Below are 9,764 nucleotides of genomic sequence, written 5' to 3' on the forward strand. Positions count from 1 at the left end.
CAACCCATTTCAAAATCTGAAAAACTCAGGGGCATACCCACCCCTCCCTTTCAGAAAAAGCAAATTCAAACCCAGTCAGGCACCATTCTCTTCCACCGCTACTCAAAAAACCCTAAACAGACACACCCTGGGGGAAATAGGGTTGTGAGTTTGGAAGTGGTGGTGGTTAGGCTGTATGCCTGAGTCCCTTCCGATTCCTGGATCCCACAAGGATTTGATTGATGGAATAGCCAGGCCAGATTCTTGGTAGTGGCCTAAGTATGGGTTCTTGAGGTCACAAAGGAAGTGACTCCATGTCAGAGTGTCAGGGAACTGCCATCAGCTCAGAGGTGAGAGGTGGAAGGGCAGCTGTGTTACAGGGAGCCTCCGAAGATCTTGCGAAGCAGTTCGTCCTCGCGTGAGGAGGAAAGCCCTGCCTCCAGTGGGGAAGGGGTGCAAGGGCCAGGAGATGCTAGGGAGAGCCCCGACACTGAGCCTGAGCAAAGCGGAGAGGAGGGAAACACCCCTTTGCCAGCGCCCATTCTGCGCAGTGGGTTTCAGCGCAGAGAGGGTAGGAGAAGGATGGGGGTCACACTATTGTTATGCTGGGGGAGGTACAAGGACTGGCCACGCCCAGATTCTGCTAGCGACTGAGCAGACATGGATTTGCGACGCTCTGCATGGTAAAAAGTCTGTTTTAACAATAAAGCCTGGAAAAGACAGGTTGGAGTCTTGCCTGTTTGCTCTTGAGCAACCACAACAGTACTTGACACAGAGGACAAATGGGTGCCCCCAGTCAACTCGCTGTTGGCAAGAAGGACAAAGGCCAGTGCTATGTGAGTAAGCTAGAAGTTAGAAGCAGGCTGAAGTCTGTGAGGGAGAGACGTGCTTGCTTTCTGCTGGAATCCAAGGCTGCAGCTGTCATGATCTGAGGTGTGAGCAGCAAGAGTTCAGGGCTGGCACGCCAAAACTGAGGTACAGCAGTGGCACAGGTAGCAGAGGCAGTCCAAATGGTGGGTCCATGGTCAGGAACAAAGGAGGTCAGTGCCCCACATTGGGAACCATGGCCTTATATAGACTTCCTGAGCTTGCCCCCAGCTGCAGAGCATCTCATCATGTGACTGTGCTTGCCGGCCTCCACCTGATTCCCCCAAGGCGAGCATGACCAGGCCCTGGTTCCTGCAAACCTCACAGTGCTCATTACAGCAGCTATGGGGGAAACAAGACCACCTTGGGGTGTTAACGCTATGAGCCACTCCACCACATGCTCAGGTTGTGTTGTTGTTGTGTTGTTGTTGTGTTGTTTAGTTGTTTAGTCGTGTCTGACTCTTCGTGACCCCATGGACCAGAGCACGCCAGGCGCTCCTGTCTCCCACTGCCTCCCGCAGTTTGGTCAAACTCATGCTGGTAGCTTCGAGAACACTGTCCAACCATCTTGTCCTCTGTCATCCCCTTCTCCTTGTGCCCTCCATCTTTCCCAACATCAGGGTCTTTTCCAGGGAGTCTTCTCTTCTCATGGGGTGGCCAAAGTATTGGAGCCTCAGCTTCAGGATTTGTCCTTCCAGTGAGCACTCAGGGCTGATTTCCTTCAGAATGGATAGGTTTGATCTTCTTGCAGTCCATGGGACTCTCAAGAGTCTCCTCCAGCACCATAATTCAAAACAGGTTGCGTTAGATGTAAATAAACCATATATCCTAAAGACATCTCGGTCTCCACTGTCACTCATTCCAAGGAAGCCAAATCTTGGGTAAGCACCCTGGAATCTCACACGATTCAGAGATTGGGGTGGTGTGCGACAACCGCATACCCAATCCACACGCAAAACCCACAAAATCGCATGCACCCAAAATTAAAATGGGTAGCACTCCCCAGTGCCCCACTACCACCTTGAGACTTACCAGATAGCAAGAAGACCCCTTTCTTCCCCACCAGCTTCCTTTCTTAACAACAACAGTCAGCTTGACAAGGCATGCTGGAAAGCAAAGCAGCAGTACTGGCTGCCTTGCCTTCTGGGTACCACACTGGTGACACCAATTGTACAGTGAAGCTATATCAGGGCCTTTGTGAGAAATTCAAATGGTTCTCTCCAATGTCAAGTGCTTGGAATAGTGACAGGAGAGACCATCACTACTGAGCTTGACAGCTATCCAAGGAGCTCACTATCTGTGTTCATAACCGTTGTTTCCATCCAAATGAAAATTTCCATGGAAAAGCAATATTTTCACTTAATATGCACGTGCCTCAATATATTTTCTCTCACAATATGCATTTCTAGACCTAGTTTCTCTCTCCAAATAAGCAATTTAAAATTTATTTCGTATGTATGTGTGTTTTAGCCAAGAACTGTGTCGGAACATTCAGGAATTTGCAAAAGATCAACTTCTTCAAGCATTTCTGAGCAGAGGCAGCCTAACTAAACAGAAATTATATCATTCAGTTACACTGTTAAGCCAGCTTCTTTTATTAATTTCCTTTAAACCTGGTAAGTAAAAACTAACAAGTCTGTGTCATTTTAGCTCCACAGTAATTGGCACACATTTTAAAAAAACACACATACCACTTTCTCAACCTTTCTTTAAGCAAAGTTCACATTTTGACTTAATCCACAAAAGCTCAAACTATGAAAAAATTATAGTGCCCTTCATTTCATTTTATTTTTAATGTAACTTTCATAACTACACATGCGACCTCTATCACAACCCCCCCATCTAAGTTCTACAATCTGCAAGCTATAGCCTCAGTCTGTTTTGCAGTGACTCATTTTTTTTAATTTTAAAGATGCATTATCTCTAGCTAGTAAATTAACAGCAGCCTATAGTGCACACACTGTCATCCATCTGCTTAAGGCTTCTTGTCATATGACACCAGCCTTGTATCTATAGATTTCATGCGGTATTCAAAAGCGATCAACCCTGCCTTCGAGATAGCCCACCTTCTGGCTCCAGGCTAGAAAAGTGACTCTCTATTTCCAAGTCTAATGACTGCAGAGGTAACAGAAGTTTTCCTTCTCCCCCATTAAGGGTCTGGCATCTCAGAAGGTGCGGGGGGGGGGGGGACAGACTCTAATTAAAATTGCTAGATTATTATTTTTTTTAAGGAAACCAAACTAATTGGCTCTTACCTGCTGTTACCAATCATAAGGGAACAATGACACACCTTCCGTGTCCCCATCTGCATATCACTGGCCTTTACTGCAAGGAATTGATTAAAAAAAACAACCTACCATAACAAATTATTTCCAGTGAGCTAGCTGTGTAAGCCAGTTGCCACCATTTTGTTTCCTACTCTTGACATTACAGGTGGCATGACCAAGGATGGAAACACAGGTTTAAGCTATGTACATGGAGATCAAAACTACATCCCCAGTGGCTTCCATTGATCTGCGTGGCACGGAAGTAAACAGGCTGCAACCTGGGACACAGACGTAAGAGAGGGAACAGGGACATGCTGGACAGTTGGTGTGTTGAATTAGATCAGAGATGGTAAATCTGAGACCCTCCAGAAGTTATGGGAACTCTATCTTCCATCAGCTTCCAGTCTGCATGACCAAAGGTGATGGAGGATGCGAGTTGCCATCCAGCAGCATTTAGAGAGCCACAGGTTCCCTATCTCTGAATTAAGTGAAGACTTTGAGCCTACCTGGCTCACTCTCCTCCAAAACAAGTGTGGTGACAACCACAGGAAAGCCTATGAACCTTCTATGTGGGGTTATCACTCACCATGAAATGATTTTGTATGGGGGCTCCATAATGGCACCACTGCATCTGGTGGAGCACTGAGCACTGTTATGTTATACCTCTGTACCATTGCAGTAACTATGAAGTAACTTTATAAAGTGAGAGTTACACAGACCCCAAGGCTTAAGTGAAAGTTCCACATAATGCCCAGTAAAGCTCCATACACACCAATGGTGCTGCTGTATAAATAAAGGGTATATAAATACACTATATAAACAAAGTGGTACTCGATTTCCTGCATCAGCAGAGAGTTGGACTATGTTACTTTTGAGGTCCCTTCCAGCTTTATGATTCATTGATTCGCCATCATCACATGCAGCAATTATAATCAAAACTCATCAAGATTCTAATCTCTTGAGCAACACTATCTAATAGCATCACATCTTCTGCTTTAGGTAGCTGTTTACAAGCACTATAGAACAGCAAACATAAAGCTCAGGTGCTAAAGAACTTCTGCAAATTATGAACTGCTCTAGTTTAGTCTAGTCTCTCTGGTATGCACATTTGGAATCTTGACAGGCCTAGAGCCAAACCAGACATGATGCTCATCAAGTAACCTCATAGAATCATAGAAACAGAATTGTTGAGTTGGAAGGGATCTTCTAGTCCAACTTGTGTCTTTCTTTCTTTCTTTCTTTCTTTCTTTCTTTCTTTCTTTCTTTCTTTCTTTCTTTCTTTCTTTCTTTCCCTTCCAAATAGCTGCTGTGGGAGACATGTTTAAGCCTTTGTCTTCAGATGCAGGACAACAGACCCTTTCCTTCTTCTCTCTGACTCTTTCGCCTTTACTGTGATTAGTCTCCTCCTCAGAGAGTCCCATCTCATCCTTGTCTACAAGCTGAAAGACCCAAATTAGGTTCCTCTGGTAGCAGCCTATGGCCTGGTTTGTGCCACATGGTAAGCTAAACTATGGCTTATTGAGGCCAAGTAAACATGTGGGCTCCTGCAGAGTTGCTCACGGCTGCTATCCCCAGTCCTTTTTGCTCCCAAAATTCACAGAGCTAAACCAAGGATCGACTTAATGTGTCATTCAGACTGGGACTCATGGTTAAGCTCTCTCTTCATCAGCTATGAGCTACAGTCAAGGTCTGTTATTGTCTACAGCTTGAGGTTAGTAAGGAGACAGCTTAACCACAAACCCAGGTCTGGATGAGACATTAAGCCAAACCTTGCTTTAACTCAATGTGGTTTGATGGTAAAAAGGCCCAAGGAGGATCAAAGCATGCTCCTCTCCATGAGTGTGCATGTTCACGTGGTCCCAGTAAGCCATAGCTTGACTCACCATGTTATGCAAACCAGGCCTATGAATAGCCGGTGCCCAATCTGATCTCTTAGAAGAGTTCCTTAACTCTCCAAAGTTGCATGTCCAGACATTTATTTAGCTTTCCAATCTGACAAGACTACAGCAGTCTTCCTTCCTGATCTTGAGAACAAAAGAGGTGGTTTTCCAATGGTTTCGTTAGGCAATACTCCTCATAAGTTGCATCACCAGAATCATAACTGACTCTCCCCTCAGAAGACAGCTCCAATGAATTGTAAGCACTTAATGCCTGGGCTCTAACAAGATTCAGAAGGGAAATGGCTATCTTCTGCTGATCTAGAGTATCAACTGTCTGAATGGCTATCAGAAACAGCTGCATTTCCTCCTTAAACCTTTTCCAGCCCTCAGCCCTGTTATCTTAGACATTCAAGAATGAGAAGACCTTTAAATAGTTCATAATAATGTATTGTTTCCACAACATCTGTTTACTTTGGTCCATAGTCTATGCGCAAGTTTCACTCCTAATTCAGCAGACTTGCTATGTTGCATTTTCGTATCACAATGACAGCTCTGCTATTAAAACAAACACCAAGTAATGTCATTAAGTAACTCCATTAATCATAATTAAAAACTATCAAGTCCATGTCCTAGATCCAACTGTCTCACACAGCAAATGTTAGGGCTCACCATGTCTTAGGGCAGGGGTGGGGAACTTCGGTCCACAGGCCAGAGACAACTCACTGCTAGAGTTTATATGCTCCTCTGGGTTCCTCTATCAGCTGTTCAACAGGGCGGGTGAAAGGCTTTGATGTTGCACAGTGGTGACAATTGCATCTCCTTCTTCTGCAAGGAGACCTGCTGCAAGATAAACTTATATGTCCAAACATTTAATAAGAAGAGTTTGGATTTGATATCCCGCCTTTCACTTCCCTTCAGGAGTCTCAAAGCGGCTAACATTCTCCTTTCCCTTCCTCCCCCACAACAAACACTCTGTGAGGTGAGTGGGGCTGAGAGACTTCAAAGAAGTGTGACTAGTCCAAGGTCACCCAGCAGCTGCATGTGGAGGAGCGGAGACGCGAACCCAGTTCCCCAGATTACGAGACTACCGCTCTTAACCACTACACCACACTGGCTCTCAATAAAGTTGTGGCCTGCTATTTACCGCTCAAATGCTGTGAGTTGGCACTACGTCTTCATCCTCACTGCCTAGTAATTAAGAGCGGGTCCCTGAGAGCACAAATCCTCCCACTAAAATGGCCGCTTATGCATCACCAGAAAAGAGGAAATGCATCACACACACACACACACACGAGAGCAAAAGTAGTCATAGATTTGAATAACATCTGCATGCATTGGAGATGGCCAGTTGGACTACTATCCAGATGCTGACTGTTGACAGGCAACTTCAAGGCTTCCACTCTCTGTTTTCCTTGTTTTTTTCTCCCTCTTTTAACCAGACTTGAACCAGGCAGACCTTCAGACAGAAGACTCCTGAAAATAAAGGGCTGTGCTCTGAAAGTTCATCTAATAGAGGACAGCTCTCTGTACAGCAAGGCACCTGGCCACATTACTTCCCAAGCTTGGTACTGCAGGAGAGATTGTGTCCTCCCTAAAAGAGGGCACATGTTGCGGTGACACCTGGAGACTGACCTCCTGTGTTGTGGGTGGGTTGGATTGGTTTGCCACAACACCCAATTGGTAGGTCCCTCGATGTTGGGTTCAATCTGACCAATGGGGTGCAGTCCAAATGGATTGAGGGACCTATTTATACCCATGCACGTGACCCAGAGCTTCCTCTTTCGGCTCGTGCATTCGGAACACCCGCCCACCTCTCCATAATGTTAGGGATTTGTGCGATTGACCTTGCTATGCCATCATTGTTGGGACAGGGGCACAGTAGGAATTTCCCCACTTGGCTGATTGGCTGTTGCCATTTGGGATTTGCCTGCTGCATAGCAAATCACCACAACTTATAAGGTTGTGGATAGGCACTGGTTCAGCTGATAAGGATGGGGGAGCGGTCTCACCACCCCCTATTAAAGGAATCCAGGGACTCAACTGGTTTGGTCAACCCCTGAGAGGGGGTTGTGCCCGTACCTGAGTCCACGGGGGCATCCGGGTGGTGAACAGAGTCTCTCCCCGGCTTTTCACCTTCCCAGGTGTTCATCCTTGGCTGACCGATGCTGGTGCCCTGGGTCAGTGCTGCCTGCAAGAGTGCAGGGAGCCAGCCGAACCAGAGCATATGCAACCACTCACTTTCTGTAATCAATAAAGTTGTGGCCTAAATTCTGCCAAAAACCAAAACTAAAATTTGAGTCATGTGTGAATTTATTTAGTGGGGAGGTTTCTGGGTCTGAACATGCAAAAGCAAATGATATAACTATCAGTGCCTAAAAGTGGAAGAGGAAGGGTAAAGGAAGTGGGGTGGTTTCAAAGGGTGAAAGAAATGGAAGTGAGATTGTGACGATAGAGTTACATACCCTCCAACATTTCTCTGCTGAAAATAGGGACATCCTATTATTATTATTATTATTATTATTATTATTATTACCCACTCATCTGACTGGGTTGCCCCAGACACGCTAGGTGGCTTCCAGCTTATATAAAAACATAACAAAACATAATTTATTTATTTTTTTAAATCCCTATATAGGGCTGTCTTCAGTTGTCTTCTAAAGGTTGTATAGTTACTTATCTCCTTGGCTCTGGGGTTGCATAACTCCATACCCTCCAACATTTCTCCGAGGAAAATAGGTATGTCCTAAGGAAAAGTGGGACATTCCAGGATCAAATCTGAAACTGGGATGGCGTCTGTCAATCCAGGACTGTTCCTGGAAAATAGGGGCATTTGGAGGGTCTGGAGTTATCCTCACCTGAGAAGCAGAGAGAAGGCCATGAAAAGCTGTGGGACAGCATCCCACCCCACTCTGAGCACTGGCAAGGAATAGGTGGGCCCTCATCTGTATTGTTCCTAATCACCACAGATAACATGTATTATATATTAGCCTGCTAAAGATGTTTGAATTTTAAAGCAGAATAATAACAATGGAGACCCATCAGCTCAGTCATTAGCACTTTTGCTTTCTAGTTGAAGGTGAAAGGCTGACTTTACAAAAAAAAACAAAAAAAAAACCACAAAGTTTTGCTCTCTCTCTCTCTTTTTTTTACAGGAACACCTGTCTCATCAGCAGGACCACTCTGAAGGGAAGGGCCTCCAGGCACCTCAGTCCCATGATTCTCCATGCCTCATTCTTCATCCACGCTGCTAGTAATGTACCATCACTGGCACAGTTACACCTGAACACTCTGGTGCTGCCAAACACCTGGCTTGATTTTCCACTGTCCAAATGAAAAATAAGCATAATCTGCTTTTTTGAGGATACAGCAAATGAGGGAGTTCGTGACAAATTGTGTTAGTTTATGCAGAATAGTGATAATAAGATACAAATGAGGATTTTCGTTGTTGTTGCTTAATGAATAATACTAATCACATTTTCAATAAATGCGGTGCCCTTCTCATTAGAGAGAATGCATAAAACCAGCTTAATTTATTTGCGACTAGTTATACATAGTTTAAATATTTGCTAAAGGTTTTCTCTTTTTAAATTTTTTTTAAAAAAGGAAAATAAAGCTTTCTGCAAAAGCAGCCATAATCGTTCAAAGCAGGCTACGATTGTAACTTTTCGTGTTCCTTTTCGTTTTGCAGCATATGATCTATACCCCCAGCTTCTCAAGATGCTAGAGAAAGGATATTATTGATTTACATGCTAATTCTCCAACTGTTACTAATTTTCTTGATTCCAGCTTCCAAAGTTGCACTACCGACATTCATCACTGTAGTACACTAGAGGGGCTGAGCATCCTTTCCAATAAATTACAAGAACTATGACTAATTATAGTGATATTAACTATGCAAAGTAACTTGTGCCTTGAAATGGAGATGTTTATCATTTCAAATTATGGCTTTGACTCCTGATGGCCTCAGAAATGGCAGCCTTCCCATAAAAAAAATAAAAAATATTATGGGCTATGAACATGCCAAGAGCTTGGATGGGTTCGCACAATAAATAAGAAATGATGGCTTTTTTCAATGGCTACTAGCCATTGGTGGCAATATGCCTCTGAATACCAGCTGCTGGGAATCACAAGTGGGAAGGATACTGATGCACAGATCCTGCTCTGGGACATCTGATTGGCCACTGTGAGGGCAGCGCATTGGTGGAGATGGGCCATTGGCATGATTCAGGAGGGCCCTTCTTATATTATTTCATGTGGCCATTCAGCCCCTGATCCACTCACTCATGGAAGAAGAAGAAGAGTTTGGATTTGATATCCTGCTTTATCACTACCCAAAGGAGTCTCAAAGCAGCTAACATTCTCCTTTCCCTTCCTCCCCCACAACAAACACTCTGTGAGGTTAGTAAGGCTGAGAGACTTCAGAGAAGTGTGACTAGCCCAAGGTCACCTAGCAGCTGCATGTGGAGGAGCAGGGAATCGAACCCGGTTCACCAGATTACGAGTCTACCGCTCTTAACCACTACACCACACTGGCTCTCAACACCACACTGGATACAGGCTTGTGGCCTTGGACTGTTTCACCTTACCATATTATATCCCACTTTATCAAGATGATAAAGAGTATTAGAGTACCAAACTAGATGTGATGTTAAATGTGTCATTGTATTTAATGTGACCATTCCTCCTCCCTTTCTGTTCTTTTATTGGTTTTCAGATAGATAAACATGCAATCTAAAACAGTACAAAATCCAAATATCGAGATTACTTTGAA

At 44.5% G+C, this 9,764-nt stretch overlaps 1 long non-coding RNA gene across 2 annotated transcripts; it reads left to right on the forward strand.

Annotated features, from left to right (window-relative positions):
• Positions 1 to 364: 364 nt before the first annotated feature.
• On the forward strand, positions 365 to 9,215 carry LOC309344032. 2 transcript variants are annotated; one of them, XR_014157562.1, is made up of 4 exons: positions 365 to 533; positions 776 to 815; positions 6,433 to 6,673; positions 8,146 to 9,215. It is a non-coding gene; the product is annotated as an uncharacterized lncRNA (long non-coding RNA). The 2 variants fall into 2 exon arrangements; XR_014157563.1 differs by lacking the exon at positions 6,433 to 6,673.
• Positions 9,216 to 9,764: the final 549 nt, after the last annotated feature.

Source organism: Podarcis erhardii (assembly GCF_964252035.2).
Source record: "Podarcis erhardii genome assembly, chromosome: 6".
Classification (NCBI taxonomy): Eukaryota; Metazoa; Chordata; class Lepidosauria; order Squamata; family Lacertidae; genus Podarcis; species Podarcis erhardii.